This window comes from Triturus cristatus, chromosome 9 (genome assembly GCF_964204655.1).
Source record: "Triturus cristatus chromosome 9, aTriCri1.1, whole genome shotgun sequence".
Taxonomy (NCBI): domain Eukaryota; kingdom Metazoa; phylum Chordata; class Amphibia; order Caudata; family Salamandridae; genus Triturus; species Triturus cristatus.
In genome coordinates, this window is record NC_140592.1 from 451,679,167 (window position 1) to 451,697,009 (window position 17,843).

The window sequence follows — 17,843 nt, forward strand, 5'->3', positions numbered from 1 at the left end:
TCCAGTGGTCCCACGATGTCGATTCCGACTCGTTCAAAAGGGGTACTGACGACCGGGAAGGGTTGGAGGGGAGCCTTGCACTTCCCCCCACTCTTCCCACTAGCCTGGCACGTGGGGCAGGACTTGCAGTGGGCTTCTACCGCTGCTCTCATTCTAGGCCAGTAAAAATGGGTCACGAGTCGGCTGTAGGTCTTGTCCTGACCCAGGTGGCCGGCGAGGGGGACGTCGTGGGCTAAGCCCAGGAGGAAATCTCGGAAGCGGAGGGGTACCACCAGTACCCGTCCGGATCCCAGCTCCACCGACTTCTGCTCACTGTACAAGATGCTATTTTCCCAATAGATTCGGTGTGTCCCGGTCTGGTCACCTGCGGCTTGGCCCTCGGCCTGGCGCCGCAGTCCGACCAGGGAAGGACAAGTGGCTTGCTCCCGGCAAAACTCTTCCCGAGTGGGCCCGCCCTCGTGGCGCCAATGGGCCAACTCAGGTAGATCTCCCAACTCGGGGACCGGGGCGGGGTCGGATGGTGCGGGTTCGTCGCGGGCGACGGACCCTTCTGCTGGGGGGACGGGAGGACCCTCGGCGGGGACTGTACTGGTCTCTTCGATCGGGGTGTTCTCGACTTCTCTCCGGGGAGTGAGCCGGGCTGACATAGATCGGGTGGTGGCGCACACCAACTCGGGGAGTCCCATCATTCCTAGGTGGGCCTTGCGCTTGACGTGCTTCCAGGGAGAGCTCTCTAGGTCGTTCCCTAAGAGGCAGTCGACCGGCTGGGAGGTTCTTACGGCCACCTTGAGTTTACCTATCACCCCTCCCTACTCAAACGGCACCAGGGCTACCTGACACATACTTTCTCTATTGTCTGCGGATATTACGGGGCAAAAGACGTTGGGGAGGATCTGCTCCTCGGGGACTAGGTGCCTGAGGACACCGGTGATACTGGCCCCGGTGTCCCGCAGGGCCTCTACCTGGTGGCCATTGATCTTGACGAGCTGCCCGTATTTCTGTGTGTTGGAGGGTAGGAGGCTACCAGGGATCATCTCTCTATCTCCCAGGGATACTAGGGCCATTGCTGCGGGTTCCCACTCCTCAGCTTCCTCAACCTCCTCCCCCAGAGCTACGTTGGCTATCTGTCTCGCAGGGGTGGTAGGGGAGACTTGGGTGGCCATGGGGCACTCTGGGTCATTGGCGTAGTGCCCGGGTTTCTGGCAACGGAAACATGTGACGGTCACCCGGTGTCCCCGTCTCCCAGGGGGCCCTGTCACCGGTGGGGGGGGCGCCGGGAAAGGTGGAGGTTGTGTCTTCGGGGGGCTAGGCTGGGACTCTCTCGGCCCTCCCTGGTTCCCTCCCCCTCTCTGGCGGGGTGGTCCCTGACCGGCTCGGGGGTACTCTCCTACCATGCCCCGGGAGACCCGGGTGTTGGTCCAGCGGTCGGCCTCCACAGCCAGCTTCCGGGGATCTGTGAGCTTGCTGTCAAGCAGATGCTGACGTAGTTCTATGAAGCAGTTCGCAGCCAGATGTTCCCACAACATGAGGTCAGTGAGTTCGGCAAGGGTGGTGACTTTGCTGCCCTTGATCCACCCATCGAAGGCCCGACTGAAAAAGTTTACATACTCCACCCAGGTGGTGCCCGGGATCTTCCGGCAGTCCCGGAATCGCTGACGGTACATTTCTGGGGTGAGGCCGTATCTTGTGAGTAGAGCCTCTTTCATGTGGCTGTAGGAGGTCTGCAGGGAGAGGGGTAGGTCGAGCAGGGTGTCCCTTCCTTCGCTCAGAAACCGCCCCCACAACCCCGCCCCCAGTCCTTCTGCGGGATCCGATGGGAGGTCATGGCGACCTCGTAGGCCCTGAACCATTGCTGAATGTCATCGTTTTTATAATATTCCTTGACCACATCCTTGGGGATGTGGACCTTCTGTTCCGCTGGGGAGGCCGTCTCTCGGTTTCCCGGGGGCCTTCCTTCCTCGCTTCTGGCCTTGAGCTCGATTTCTTTCAAGCTGCGTTCGTGCTCTAGTTGGAGCTTCCTTCCTTCGTGCTCCCATTGGAGCTTCTTTTCTTCTAGTTCGCCTTGTACACGCATTTGCTCTACTGCTAGCTTTTTTTCCGCTAACTTCAATTCGCCCTCGATTTTGAGTTTGGCTAACTCGAGTTCATGATTGCGGCTTCTCTCTCTGTCCGCGAGCTCTTCCGGGGATAGGCCCCCGTCTGGTACGATGCCTCGCACCTGATTGCTACTGCTTCCACTTTGGGGGGGTTCGGCTTCGTCGGGGCGCTCCCCCGTGCCTTCCGGGCGGGAGGCCCCGGTCTCCACCCAAGTTTTCAGTGCTTTCTGCAAATCCTCTTTAGTGTTGAGACCAGTGGTAGCGATTTTAAGTTCTTTGCAAAATTGCTTTAGCTCCTTGTGTGTGTATTCTTCTAGCTGCTCCACCTGGAACACCCTGTTGGCGCTGGTTTCTGCGGGGCTCACGGCGCTTCCTTCTGCCATCTTTGTCGGTAGTGCTTCCGTTGTTCACGGTACGATCTCTAGGTGATGGGCCCGAATCCCGTCGCTTGCCACCAATGTTAGACGGCGACCTCAGAGGAGCCTGGAAGGTGTCCTGACTACCCTGAGTCCCACCCTCAAGGTATCGTAGCCGGGCACTGGCGGGAGACTCCCCAGGGGGAGGAATCTCGTATCTAGGATCGTACTTCTGGCACCACACGACACAGAGTGACCACACCGGGTATTCTGAGAAAACAATCTTTATCAAGTAGGTTATCACTGCAAATATGTACAAGGTGAGCACGGGCTCAAGAGTCTCGGAAGGGGTAGGGGTAGCGGAACAGTCTCTGGTAAAGGTTCAAGCAGGGACGTATCCGGCGCACAGCTCACAATCCTCGAGCTGGGGGATACGATGTTGTAGTCGGGGTCCGGCGGGACCGTGAGAGTCTGTTGTAGCCGCGAGTCACTCAGCGGGCTCAGGTACAGGGTCGGAGGTCTTACGATCTTCAAGGAGCCGCGAGTCACTCAGCAGGCTCAGGCACAAGTTCGGAGGTCTTACGATTTTCAGGGAGCCGCGAGTCACTCAGCAGGGCTCAGGTACAAGTTCGGAGGTCTTACGATCTTCAGGGAGCCGCGAGTCACTCAGCAGGGCTCAGGTACAAGTTCGGAGGTCTTACGATCTTCAGGGAGCCGCGAGTCACTCAGCAGGGCTCAGGTGGGTCCAAGTTCCAGGAGCCGCGACCACGTCGGCAGGCTCTCGTTGTTCCAGCGTCGAATCTGCCGGACAGACCCAGAGCACCCCTTGTTATAGGTCGACCCCTCTTTGATGTCCGGAGTCTGTGTAGGCAGGGGTCTTGTCACCTGGGGGTCGCTTGTCGGGATTTCCTGCTATTGTCTTTTGATCCTTTCAGGGCCGGGTCGGGAGGAGTCCCAGACACCCAGCAGGCATGGAGCCAGCCCTCAGGGAGGCCGGAGGGCCGATCGAAACCCATCGTCCCGGGGGAGTTCAGAGGTGCGATAGAAACTGCTCCTCCCTCTCTCATCCCCTGGAAGCGTGATGTCCTCCAGCCGGAGTGGCGCCTCTAGGCCCGGGTCGCGCTGGGGCCGGGCGGCCATCTTGGTGCATGAAGTGGGCACGCGGGCCCGGGGTGGCCGAAAGGAGAGAGGCCAGGGACGGGGATGTCCGGGTCGGTGCGTGTGTCCTGGTGGGGAGGTTCGGCTGGGCCGTGTGCTTGGGCTGTAGGTACCAGGTTTCGGTGGTGCGGGGGCACGGAGGGCTATTCTACGAGGCCGGGTCCAACAATGTGGTGTTACTTCCAGAGCTGCAGACTTTGCAACTGGAGAAACAGGTTGGAGTTTCTGCTTCAGCTCAACATTCTGTGATTCTGGTCAAATCACTTAATCTCCCCATGTCTACAACCAAAATGAATTTGATCTTGTGTGATGTAACCAATGCTCGTGAAAAGCACTCCAATACCTGACAAGTCTGCACTATATAAAACTGAAAATACACAAAAAATAAGTGTTTTGCACACTTCTGTCATTGGGCTACATGTGGGCTACATCTGGGTGGTATCTGTGCTGCATTTGGGCTCTTATGTCTCTAGTGGCCATCTTGGGAGATTTATTTTTTATGAAGTTTCCTAATTTCCTCATTTACTGCAGTCTCCTCAGTAGGAAATGCTTACAGTTTTTTACTTTGATTCCATCAAGAAGGTATTCAGATATGTCACACATTTGCCATAAATTCTGAATGTTAGCACTCTAGTTGCTCATTAGATCACTGTAGTAAAGCTACTGCTCACCAGGGAAGTCTGCTGCTGGTATTCAAAGTGCATGTTTCAGTCTGCATGTCAGAATTTGTTTATGAAATAGAAGAGGATTTGAGAAGTCAAAATGTGCCCTAATTTTTCTTTCTGCAGCACTAATCATAATTTCTATGGCAAAGTGAACCCCCTCATTTTGTTCCTTTGTAAATTAAATGTTTTAAGTGTTACCACTTTATTCCAATCAAGATGGCTTCAGGTGTGCCATACTTTTGTCATAAGTAAGACTGTTAGCGCTCTAGTTGTTCGTTAGAACACTCTGGGACATTCTGTCATTGGGCTATACTTGGGCTACATCTGGGTGATATTTGGGCTACATTTGGGCTCTTTTGTCTCTGGTGGCCATCTTGGGAGATTTATTTGTTATGAAGTTTCCTAATTTCCTCATTTACTGCAGTTGCTCATTGGATCATTGTAGTAAAGCTACTGCTCACCAGGGAGGTCTGCTGCTGGTATTCAAAGTGCATTTTTCAGTCTGCATGTCATAATTTTTTTATGAAATAGAAGAGGATTTGAGAAGTCAAAACGTGCCCTAATTTTTCTTTCTGCAGCACTAATCATAATTTCTATGGCAAAGTGAAGCCCCTCATTTTGTTCTTTTGTAAATTAAATGTTTTAAGTGTTACCACTTCATTCCAATCAAGACGGCTTCAGGTGTGCTATACTTTTGTCATAAGTAAGACTGTTAGCGCTCTAGTTGTTTGTTAGAACACTCTGGGACATTCTGTCATTGGGCTATACTTGGGCTACATCTGGGTGATATTTGGGCTACATTTGGGCTCTTTTGTCTCTGGTGGCCATTTTGGGAGACTTATTTGTTATGATGTTTCCTAATTTCCTCATTTACTACAGTCTGCTCAGTAGAAAATACTTTCAGTTTTTTACTTTGATTCCATCAAGAAGGCATTCAGGTGTGTCACACATTTGTCATAAATTCAGAATGTTAGCACTCTAGTTGCTTATTAGATCACTGTAGTAAAGCTACTGCTCACCAGGGAAGTCTGCTGCTGGTATTGAAAGTGCATGTTTCAGTCTGCATGTCAGAATTTTTTAATGAAATATAAGAGGAATTGAGAAGTCACTCAAAATGTGCCCTAATGTTTCATTTGCAGCACTAATCATACTTTCTATGGCAATATGAACCCCCTCATGTTGTTCCTTTTTAAATTAAATGTTTTAAGAGTTACCAATTTATTCCAATCAAGATGGCTTCAGGTGTGCCATACGTTTGTCATAAGTAGGACTGTTGGCACTCTAGTTGTTCTTTGGAACACTCTGGGAAGCTGCAGTAGAACACAAAGGAATCAACTGACAGTCTCTGTCCTTGTTGGTATGTACATGTTTTACTGAGAATGTCAGACTTCATTCTCACATGACTGAGAAAGATAATGTGAATTTACAGAAAATATGCTCTCAGTTTAGCTTATAGATCACCTTCCAAACCTCTGTGGGAAAAGCATGAGAAAATAGAGATCTCTCAAACATGATTCATGATATCACAGTAGAAGGCTTTTTCACATGGTAAAATCACCTTAGAACACACCACAATTCCTAAAATTAGTATGGTACCATCAACAAATGATTTATAATGTAACTAAAGTCTTAAAACCTTCTATTAACTGCAATGCTTTTTAATGAGGTGCTATCATGTATATTGGTCCCAAGATGGCTGCCAACACTTCTTGGATGAAGTACTGACAGCCAATCAGATCTCACGATGTGATGTGTGGTTAGACTCCGCCCAGATATATCTATCTATTTAACTCAAATTTTCTCAGGAACTACTGAACGGATTTACACCATTTAAGAAAAAGGCAGGAGTCTGAACTGAGGACTACCTCTTTGCCAAATTTGGTGTAATTCCGTTCGGCAGTTCGGGCTGTAGCTGCGTCAACAGGTCCTATTGGAAAATGCATTGGGAAAACGTGTTTTGGGACCCCCCTTTTATCTCGGCCCCCGCTTGACGAATCGCCGTGAAAATTTCAGGATCAGAGCGGACCGGAGCAAGCCAAAAGTTTGGAAAATTTTGCGAGGATTCGTCAATCGGCGCCAACGTTATTCCAAATAGAATGTTGCGGATTTCATATGGAAAATAGGTCCTAACTATAACTACCTACTGGCGACTGTCAGTAGGTAATATATATATATATATAAATATTCACTGAAAAAACCATAGGTTTCAGGCACGTTATAGTTAGGAATTAGCATTTAAAAAACCTTAGAAATTCACTGAAAAAACCATAGGTTTCAGGGGCGTTATAGTTAGCTGGACATTTCACTCGTAGAAAACCATTGAAATTCCCTCGTTATAGTTAGTTCAGCTAACTATAACTCGCGCGCCCGCAATGCACTGCTGATGACGTCACATATTACATCACTCATGACATGGTCAGTGACGTCACTCAACGCAGCCCCCTCCTAAAGAATTTTTTTTTAAAAAGGCCATGCCCTGGGGGTTGGGGTCCAAAATTTTTTTACAAAAAATAAAACTTAGGGGGCCAATAAATTAGAAAAAGAAGGGGGGGGGGGCACATAGCCCTCCTTCTTAAAAAAATAAAATAAATAAAGGACCGGCATCGCGCCGGAGGCCACGCCCCCTCCTTGCAGCACTCTGCAAATGCGCCCACTGGCCAGTTGTAAGTTGGGGAATTTATTCCCCTTCAATACTGAGGGTCCCTGAGGGCCAATTAGCCCAACAGGTATCTCCAGTATGCGCCAGGGAGCTGCGTTGCAGACAGGTGTTCTGAGGCCACGTCCCTTTTTACACCTCTCTGCAACGCAGCTCTGTGGCGCTTACTGGAGGTACCTAGTGGGCTAGTTTGACCCTAGGGACCCTTAGGATTCAAGGGGACTTAATCTCTCAACTTAGAACGGCCACAGGGTGCGTTTACACAGTGGTTACGGCAGGGGACTGGGCCGGAGGTGACGTGTGCAAATGCCCTGTGGCGCGTTTTAAATTGGGGAAATAATTCCCTTTCAATCCTGAGGGACCCTGGGGACCAACTAGCCCGCCAGGTGCTTCCAGTAAGCGTCACTGCTCTGCATTGCAGAGAGATGGTGCAGGCCATGCCCCTTTTTATACCTCTCTGCAATGGCGCTTACTGGACGTACCTAGTGGGCTATTTTGCCCCTAGGGACCCTCAGGATTCAAGGGGACTTAATCTCCCAACTTAAAATGGCCACAGGGCGTGTTTACACAGTGGGGAAGGGAGGGGACGGGGCCTGAGGTGACGTGTGCAAACACGCCCTATGGCGCGTTTTAAGTTGGGGAAATAATTCCCCTTCAATCCTGAGGGCCCCTGGGGGCTAACTAGCCCACCAGGTGCTTCCAGTAAGCGCCACTGAGCTGCGTTGCAGAGAGGTGGTCCAGGCCGTGCCACTTTTTACACCTCTCTGCAACGCAGCTCTGTGGCGCTTACTGGAGGTACCTAGTGGGCTAGTTGGACCCTAGGGACCCTCAGGATTCAAATTAACTTAATCTCCCAACTAAAAACGGCCACAGGGCGTGTTTACACAGTGGTGAAGGGAGGGGACGGGGCCTGAGTTAACGTGTGCAAACGCGCCCTGTGGCGCATTTTAAGTTGGGGAAATAATTCACCTTCAATCCTGAGGGATCCTGGGGGCCAACTAGCCCACCAGGTGCTTCCAGTAAGCGCCACTGCGCTGCGTTGCAGAGAGGTGGTCTAGGCCGTGCCCCTTTTTACATCACTCTGCAACGCTGCTCTGTGGCACTTACTGGAGGTACCTAATGGTCTAGTTGGACCCTAGGGACCCTCAGGATTCAAGGGGACTTAATCTCCCAACTTAAAACGGCCACAGGGCGTGTTTACACAGTGGGGAAGAGAGGGGACAGGACCTGAGGTGACGTGTGCAAACACGCCCTTTGACACGTTTTAAGAGGTAGTTTTAGTCCCCCTGCCCTATTACATACTAGGGGCTTACAGAGGAAGTCATGCTAATTACAGGGAGACCCCAACGCATAGTGTTCCCTAGTGTATGTAGGTGTTTTCACTGTATTCTGAGTGTCTTTTAACATAGCACTGGCTCTAGGACTGGTTAGTTAGACTCATTTACCACCTGTATCCCCCTGAAAAGTCGAGAGTACAGGATGATTTTGCAACAAGGCTTCTTTCTGCTCTGCCTGTTTGTTCTTTCTGCATGTTATCCTTCTTCCTGCACTTTTCTTCGTCTTTGAGGACTTCTGTTGCTTCTTTCTGCATTTCTTTTTTTTCTTTCTGTGCCTTTTTTCTTCTTTCTTCACATGTCCTATCTCTGTAGGCATAGTTAGAAATTAGCATTTAAAAAAACCTTTGAAATTCACTGAAACAAACATAGGTTTCAGGCACGTTATAGTTAGGAATTAGCATTTAAAAAACCTTAGAAATTCACTGAAAAAACCATAGGTTTCAGGGGCGTTATAGTTAGCTGGACTTTTCACTCGAACAAAACCATTGAAATTCCCCCGTTATAGATATTTCAGCTAACTATAACTCGCGCTCCCGCAATGCACTGTTGATGACGTCATGTATTACATCACTCATGACATGGTCAGTGACATCACTCATGACATCACTGATGACATCTCAAATCACATCACTCATGACATCACTGATGATATCATCATTGTGATAGTGTGGCAGACCTCCTCTCACCCTAATATAACCTTTGATACACTCATTCAAAAATAGAAACTAAAATCATACATATACTCACTCATCATATGTACTCATACACCTATGCATCCTGTTACACAACGCCACTCATCCATAGAGTTACTCACACACATAGTCACTCATGCTAATAAAGAAACAAATATCCATTTACTTGCATATACAGTTATACACACACCACCACACTTACTTCTACAGAAACTTACACATACTTAGTCTTTTAAACAATCACTTATAGAAACACATACTTATTCATACAGGAACTCTTCCAATCTCTCACTCTCACATATACTCACTTATATACACCAATAGTCATATATACTAGTTTAAAACATATGTAGTTACTCATAAAGACACTATTGAGACAGTCATCCACTCACTAACACACCCATGCACACACTCATCCACCCATGCAACCCTACACACATGTTGTCTTCAACACATACAAACAGTGAGACACTCATTAATGCACCTATGCACCGCGTAATACCCCCCACCGAACCATACAGACACTCAGACACTCATACTGATACTCAAAAACCAACTAATATATAGACATTCATGTAGCTACTCACCAACCCATGCAGCCACTTATACACAAAGTGAGAGACTGATACAGATATTTACATATTTAAACATCACTCACTACGCCATGTATTCACTAAGATACACTTAATCAGTCAGTTATACAATCAATTTTTCAAAAACAAATCATCCATTTAGACACTTATATACCCATTTATTCTTCCATCGACCTTGAGATATACATATATAAAACATATGAATTTTTCGGAAAAACACACATTCACTGGATGATGTCATCAGTGATGTCATTTGAGATGTCATCAGTGATGTCATGAGTGATGTCACTGACCATGTCATGAGTGATGTAATATGTGACGGCATCAGCAGTGCATTGCGGGCGCGCGAGTTATAGTTAGCTGAACTAACTATAAAGGGGGAATTTCAATGGCTTTGTACGAGTGAAAAGTCCAGCTAACTATAATGCTCTTGAAATCTATGGTTTTTTCAGTGAATATATATATATATAGATATATATATCTACATAAGAACGTGGATCCTCAGAGGATCTGACAGTCCCAATGCTGAAATGTGATTGGCTGCCCACAGTTCAGCCAGGAAGTGTTGGAAGCCATCTTGGGACTTGGCTTCAGCCGAGTCCAATAAATAAATGTTAAAAAAGAGAAGGGGGCAGGGTAGGAATACCCTGACCCCCGAGGCCTCTTCGGGGTGACTCGCATGGACCTTGCCTGGGGCAAAAAAATTATATTTTTTGGCAGGAGTTGTGTTTTTCTACTATTTAGCCCCCGGGTGAGCTAGGTACTGGGGCTTTATGGGAATAAGAAACGGAGGGGTGTGCACAAGGCCTACCTTCTGAGGCTCTTTTAAGCCACCTCTCTGAGGCATTTGTAATCTAATGGAGGGGGGACACAGAGCCCCCTACCGGGCTCTTTTGAATCGCAGAGACCACCACCTCCCTTGGGCTTTGTCATTTTGGAGGGTGGCTGTACAAGCCCTCCTCCTGGGGCGGGTTCAAGCCTGGGGACCACAACCTCCCCAGGGGCTAAATTAAAAAAAATGAGGGGACCGCACGGACCCATTGGGCCCTGCGGACCACCACCTCCCTGGAGTCTAAAATGCCATTAAAACTGGGCTGGGCCGCGTGGTCCCCTTCCTGGGCCATATACGGCCCCGGGGACCACCACCTCCCTGGGGCTGGCCCGTGCTCACAGAAGGAGGGGGGCGAGCACCCTCATCCTGGAGCCAACAATTGCCCTGGGGACTGCCACCTCCCAGGGGCAGTTCCTGCTTTGTTCCGGGATGCCCACACCAGGACAAAGCTGTTTTCTTATGCTTTGCTAGAGCATTAACAGCTCCTGGGCAGGAGTAATCAAAGTGCTCCATCCTGCTGGAAGTGGAGGTTTCATCTCTTTCCCTGCCCACAGACATACAGGCATGGAAACAGATTGCTCCTGCATTAAGGGAGCTGCCTTTCTTGCCCAGTTTTTAGGGTTAAGGGCTTGGTAGGGCTATAGGGTGGGAAGGGTATTTTTATGGTTTAGAGTTGGGTAAAGGTATTGGGCTGTAAGTGTGTTTTTAGGGGTTCGGGGTGGGAACGGGAATTGGGTGACAAGGATATTTTAAGGGTTTAGATGTGGGTAAGGATAAGAGGTTGTAAGGGTATGTTAGGGTTTATGGATAGGTAGGGATATATGATGATAAGGGTATTGTAATGGTTATAGGTCGGTAGGAGTATAAGGTGGTAAGGGCATTTTTAGGGGTTAGAGGTGGGTAAGTGCATATGGGTGTAAGGTATTTTTAGGGTTTAGGGGTGGATGGGACATAGGGTGTTAAAGGTATTTTTTAGGGTTTAAGAGTGGGTAGGGGCGCAGGACAGTTAAGGTAATTAATCAAGGGGGGTTTGGGGTTAGCCCAAAAAATAAATTTGAAATTCATTTCTTTGTAAATAAAAAGTGTGGGGGTTTCCCCCAAAAAACAATACAAAGAAAATATAAATGCCCCTGCGGTGCCTGTCGGCTCTCCATCTCCAGTGGGAGAAAACATTGCTCCCGCACACTGAGAGCTGGTAAATATGCAGCTCCCTGTGTGTGGGAGCTATCTTTTCATCTGTTAACCTGCCTGCTTGACAGCGGACAGGGAATCAGATGAAAAACCCTCTCCCAACGGGCAGGAGCAGTTTTCCTGCTCCCATCCACTGGGAGGGAAGTTACTGTTTGCTTTCGCTTGGCGACAGCTGTCAAAGCAAACCACCACTAGGTATTGTATGTAGATATATATATCAATTATCTTATTTATACTTACCTACATGGTTATGGCATGCATGGAAAAAGGCATATTCATGGTAAAAACATGCTTTGTAAAAAATGTGTGGTAAATGCGCGTTTGGCAAGAGCACGCATTGTAATGAAGTACAACCCCATATTAGTGTATCTCAATATTCCTTGCCTCAGTAATCAGTAGTACATTCCATCCAATGGCATAGCAAGGGTGACATGGGCCCTAATCCAAGCATGAAAGTGGACCCCATGAACCCTGGTTTGATAGTACATTGCACACATACTAGGTGCAGGGACCCCGGGCACCCTTATGAGTGGGTGTCATTGCATTTACTCCTTAAATGATAGCTAAGCCCATGCCGCACCTCAACCCTCATTTTAGTTTCAATTATTTTGTTTTATGAGTACAGATATCATCACCCATATAAGAGATCACGCCAGGAAATGCAGTCAACCTTTCCCAAAAACCACCCACCCACCTCTCCTACAATACCACCATAGTCAGCACAAGAGGAAGCAGTACAAATATTAGCAGCCAAAGAGTGAGAGGGGAAATCATGCTTCCTCGTCTGGCGATAATCTACCACTATAGGAGGCCCAAAGCTAGCAATCTGTCGGGACAAGTGAGGAGTCTCTTATCTTTACTGAGGTACTCCAATACTGGATCCCACATTGCGTTTGACTTATCTGAGTCATCCTGAAACTCTCCTGCAATTTTTTCATATGCCAAGGGCTGCCAGAGTCTATGAAGCCATATTGTTACATTTGAGTTTAGGTCATTACCCCAGAGACTCAGCAGCATCTACTTGGCTGCCAGGAGGAGGTGGGAGAACCTCCTCACTCTGAGGGAGTGGAGTAGATCCCTTTGGGGTAGCTCCATAAGATTGAGACAGGGTTTCGGGCAAAATACTGCCCTGCCACCTCTGACACAACAGCTGAAATATATCCCCAGAGTTGTCTTAAATGCGGGCAAAACCACATAATAAGATAAATAGTCCTCGTCCCCCCAGCACGCCCTGGGTATCATTTGAATGTGAGCTGCAGTGTATTGCCGTCAAGTATATGATCTTATAAAGCATTTCCCTGCATTGTGCAGGTTTAGCGAAGTTGGGCATTCACGTATGGATGGCTTCCCATTGTTTATCATCCAGAGCAACACCCTAATGCCCTTCAATCTAATGACCTCTCAGGCTACCGCAAAGCGGGAGGGGCTCAGCCCAGAACTAGGGCCCACGGAGGTGCGCTGGTTTTAGCAACACACAAGCAAATACAAGTGGCTTTCCAGGGAATAAGGCCCTTTTCAATTATTTAGTAAAGCACAAGCACTCTGAGGCAATAAAGCACCCACAACACGCTTATTGTGGTTGGTTGTGTTCTAGCCCTCCACAGCTTGCATCGAGCAACACAGAGCTCCATCCACATTATGTGAGGAAGAAACCCATAGCGTGCTCTTGCAGGCTTCCTTTTAAGGGAAATGAAATGAAGCACCAGCTATAGGGAAACACAGTCAGGAGCCGTCCGCGGTTCTCACCTCACGCTGAGCTCCTGTGAGATTTCATGAAAGTAGGCAGCAGGCCAGCACACAGCGTCCTTGGGGCAAAGATGCAGTCCTTCCAGTAGGTAAGCACAACAAGGCAAGTCAAAGTGGTGGTTTCCTGTCAGCACAGCAATCTTCTGGTGCAGTATGTACAGACAGACGCGTCTGGTTACAAGTCCCATGCAGTGTCTACTTTCATGGGGTGACAGCCCCTGTACCTATCATTCAAAAGTCTTTGTTCTGGGGACACTTCACACATTTTTCAGAAGTGCACACCACCCCTAGTCACATCCTAAGCCCTGGCCCCGGACACTCTACAGGGGGGGGAAGACAGTATTGTAGAGGGCAGGAACAGGTGCAACTCCTCCCACCACTTTAAATGCAGACCAGGCCTATTCAGGTGCAAGTAAAACTCCTCCTGCCACTGTAAATGCAGACACGGTCTATTCAGCCTAGCGCTGAGTCACCCAGGAGAGGCAGGACACACCTCAACCCCCCTTGTGCCTGTCTAGAGTGAATGCACATCCCCTTCTCCTCTCAGTCTAAACCAGACAGTTAATACACATCCACGCAGGGTACAAAGAACCGTAAGCACACAGAAATGCCTACTTCTAAGTGGCATTTCTTAAATAGTAATAACAAATCCGCTTTCACCAATAAGCCAGATTTATTACTACTATTCCAAACATACCAAACATGGCCAAGCTACCCCGCTCATATCAGAAATTACAGCTGAAGTACATATCAGGGAATCTCCAATGCAAACCTATGAGAGGGCAGCCTCACAGCTGTTTGGCACTACCAGGATATGCCACACAGTTAAAGCACATGTCCTACCTCTCACCTACACAGCACCCTGCCCATAGGGCTAGCTAGTGACTACCTTAGGGGTGACTTATGTGTAGTAAAAGGGGAATTTCAGTCATGGCAACCACTTTACATGCCACATCACTGTTGTAGTAAACTGCGCACGCAGGCCCTATGGTGGGTGACGCATGCTTGTTTCCGGTCCAGGGAGGACCTGGCTTGGCAATTCGGGCTGGACTGTTCCCATTAGGCACAGGGTCAAGACTGATTTGCATGTGGCCAGGTCTAAACTGGGGAGGCATGGTGAGCAAAAGAATGATGGATTTAACCCAGATCTCTTGACTGGGGGGTGAATATTTTGATTTGTTCTGCATTCCGTCCATCGATTGTGTGTCTTTTGCTTTCTTGCTCTATGGTGGTTTGCGCAAGCAGCACTGCAGGCCCACTGGTAGCACTTACTTTACAGGCCCTGGGTATATAGGATTCCACTGTGCAAGCGACTTACAGGTAAATTAAATATGCCAAACAGGTGTAGACCAATATTTACAAGAGAGAACACATGCACTTTAGCACTGATTAGCAGTGGTAAAGTGCCCTGAGTCATAAAATCAACAAAAACAGGTCAGAAAAAATACAGGTGGAAGGCAAAAAAGTTTGGGGAAGACCCTGCAAAAAGGGTCAGTTCCAACAGAGACTCTGGAGGTACTTTTCCAGGTATATAAGTGGTCTTGTGACCTCCTCTTTAAGCAAGGAATGGAAAATCCAGTGCCTTATTTGTAAACAATGGAACCTCTCTCTCTCTCCGGAATGCGGTAAGTCTGTTTAGCCTCGTGTAAGGATAGGATTGCTCCCCTGTAGAATAGATCTCTGAGACGAAAGCAGCAGTTCGAGATCCAGGTCTGAAACATGGACCTCTCCAGGCTAGGGGAAAAATCTCTGTTTCCATGTATCAGGGTTAAGGTGGACAGGGATATGGTTGCTCATTTATAACAGAAGAGGTAGTTCCAGGCATCAAAGGTGGCCCTAATTAGTGGGGAAATGTAAATATTACGCCACCTCTGGCACTAGGGAAGCCAGAGGACCACGGTAAGTGGCCTAGCTGTTATATCCTATTCAATGAAGCACCAGGGGTTGTCTGTCTCCCCTCAGTGCCACTCCACCACATACCACACCTGAGCCGCTAATTATTAGAGATAGATATTAGGAACCCACAGTCATCCATTTTTCGAGGGGCGTGTGCTGTCCTAGTAGCTGAGTTGAGGCCACTTCTCAGCCCAAATAAAGGACCTGCAAATATCCGTCAGATGTGCTGGTTCTGCCCTTTGAAGCAAGAGCAGAAGGATCTGGAATACATACAAGACCTTAGAGAGGGCAGACATTTGAAAGGAGGCTATTCTCCCCACCCATGGGAGTGTGATGAAGGCGCCAAGAGGAGGTGGCGGCCTTAGGGAAGCCTGGCAATTGTTCCAAATTGCTCCTGGCTCACGTGTACAAATCCAGGGTCAGTGTCCCCCCTAGTATGGCAGGGAGTCAATTGTCTGCCTAAATGGGGTCGTTGCTTGAAGCTTTTACAATAGCATCTGTCCCTCAGAGATCACCAGACCCACAAAGTTCCCCAAATTGATCTTGAGACCCGCAAGAGTGCCGTACTCCTCGAGGAGGGGTATCAGACGCTGGAGCGAATGGTCCTGAACTATCAACGATAGAAGATGTCATATTCAAATGTGGCTACTTTAGAGTGTCCTGGTGGAAGGGTATCCCCCAAATCTCCTCGTGATCCCAAACCCTGTGCAGAAGAGGCTTTATATACAAATACCTTTACTGGGACTTATCCAGTGTAGCTCTCATAACTCAGCTAAAGTCCCCCCTAATAATGATGGTATGATAGGTCGCCCCGGAAAACTTCTGCTCTATGGGAACCAAAAGGCCTCCTGGCCCACATTTAGGCAGTACAATCACCCTCCAACAGGTGTCATCTCCCTTGTGTGTCTGGCAGAAGTTGATGCTCGCGGAACTTAGCAGTGTCCCAAAAGAGTGGCATGATACTGGAGTGGGAAGGCCCTGGAGTGGAGCTGATGCTGGTCGCCCTTTAGTAGGAGTGTCTCCTGTATCAAAACAATACCTGCCTCAGACCTCCTCAGCTGACCTAGGATGCTAAGACTTTTTGTCAGATTATTAAGGCCTCTGACATTGTAAGTGGGTGTCCTCACTGTCTGCTGCATATGTGTTTGGGTGATTCAGGAGTTGGCTGCTGATGTGGCTCCCTCCTTGCCGGAGGTGAGCTAGTTGCCACTTGCGGGTGCTTAGTGCTAGGTGGTGTCACCCCCTTAATCATAACCCTACCCATCAATAAACCTACAACCATTAAATCCTAACAAGCAATGCTTGAAAGAAAAGGTGAAAAGAAAACCCTAGATAGGTCGGGTCACTCTATAGCCGCCCTGTACGGATATAACAATGATATGAAGGAAGAGGGGTTATCAGCCCTGAGGGAGAGTCCTGTCAGTTCCTCCCTGGTCCCACTCAGCCACCTATAAGAGACAAATATAAAGAACAGTTAGCTGTGCTTATCTGGGTCAGTGCTATGCCGTCCTCAGGACTCCCCAGCAGCCTGCTGCGGTGAAGTCCCATCCCCCTTCTCCCCCGGGGCTCAGCCCTCCCTGGTAGCTCATCTCACATGTGTGAGCAGTCTCTCTTTGCTGGCCTCTATTTCCACATTATTGGGTCTCCGGGTCCCTCCAGTGCATAGCACCATGGTACACTTTTCCCGCTGCTGGTGCTTCTCCCGGTTCCCCCTGGGGCTCAATGCCCCCTTCTGAGGAGGCGCTCCTAAGAGTTCCTGTGCCTCTAAGGAGCCTCTAGGGAGGTGATGGATCTGGCTCTGCCTTCCCACTGCAAAAAAAGATGGAAAGGGTCACCTCATTGATATTTGAATCCATAGGAATTCAGAAAGTTGGTGATAGGCTTGAAGGACCTGCACTTGGTGAGCATGATTGATGACAGGTCCTGGAAAAGTATCAGTGAGGCGCCATCTTATCCTTTCTCGCGTCTTCGCCATAAGGTTTTCCTTATCCTCGAAGAACTGGACCCGTGTGAAGATGTCCGGGTCAAGCCCCCACCAAGCATCCCGAGGTGACCCTGTGTCTTCTTTCCTGTATGCGTGAACGGGCTGGGTCCTCCAATATTGGCTTGAACAGATCCTGAACCTAATTGGGGAGGTCTTCTGCTCTCACTTCCAGGGGAACCCCCTGGATGCGAATCTTGTTCGGGTGTGACCTGTTCTCCAAATCTTTGCATTTGTCTTGTAGCTGTAAGTGTTGTTGTTTGAAAAAAAGCACCTGTTGGAGTTTTTCCCAGTCGTTTATCTGCTCATTCAAGTCCTGCTCCACCCGCTCCACTCCATCCCCCAGCTCAGAGACCACTCTGCGCACCTCATGGATATTGTTTCAAAGATTCAATTTAAGAGTGAGGATCTCATCCTTTAGGTCCTGGATCGCTGCCAGAAGAAAGTCCTTTTTGACCCTCAAGTCTGCCAAGATATAATTGACAGCGCTTTCCCTGGATAAGGACCCCAAACCCCAGGATGAGTCGGTAATGTGGTGACGTGCCTTGGCCTGTTGTAGCATGGCCTTAATGTAGCCCTCCCTGCTCCCTCTGCTCCCAGTAATGACTCGGCCCCAGAATCCTAGTACCCACCATGGGCCACTG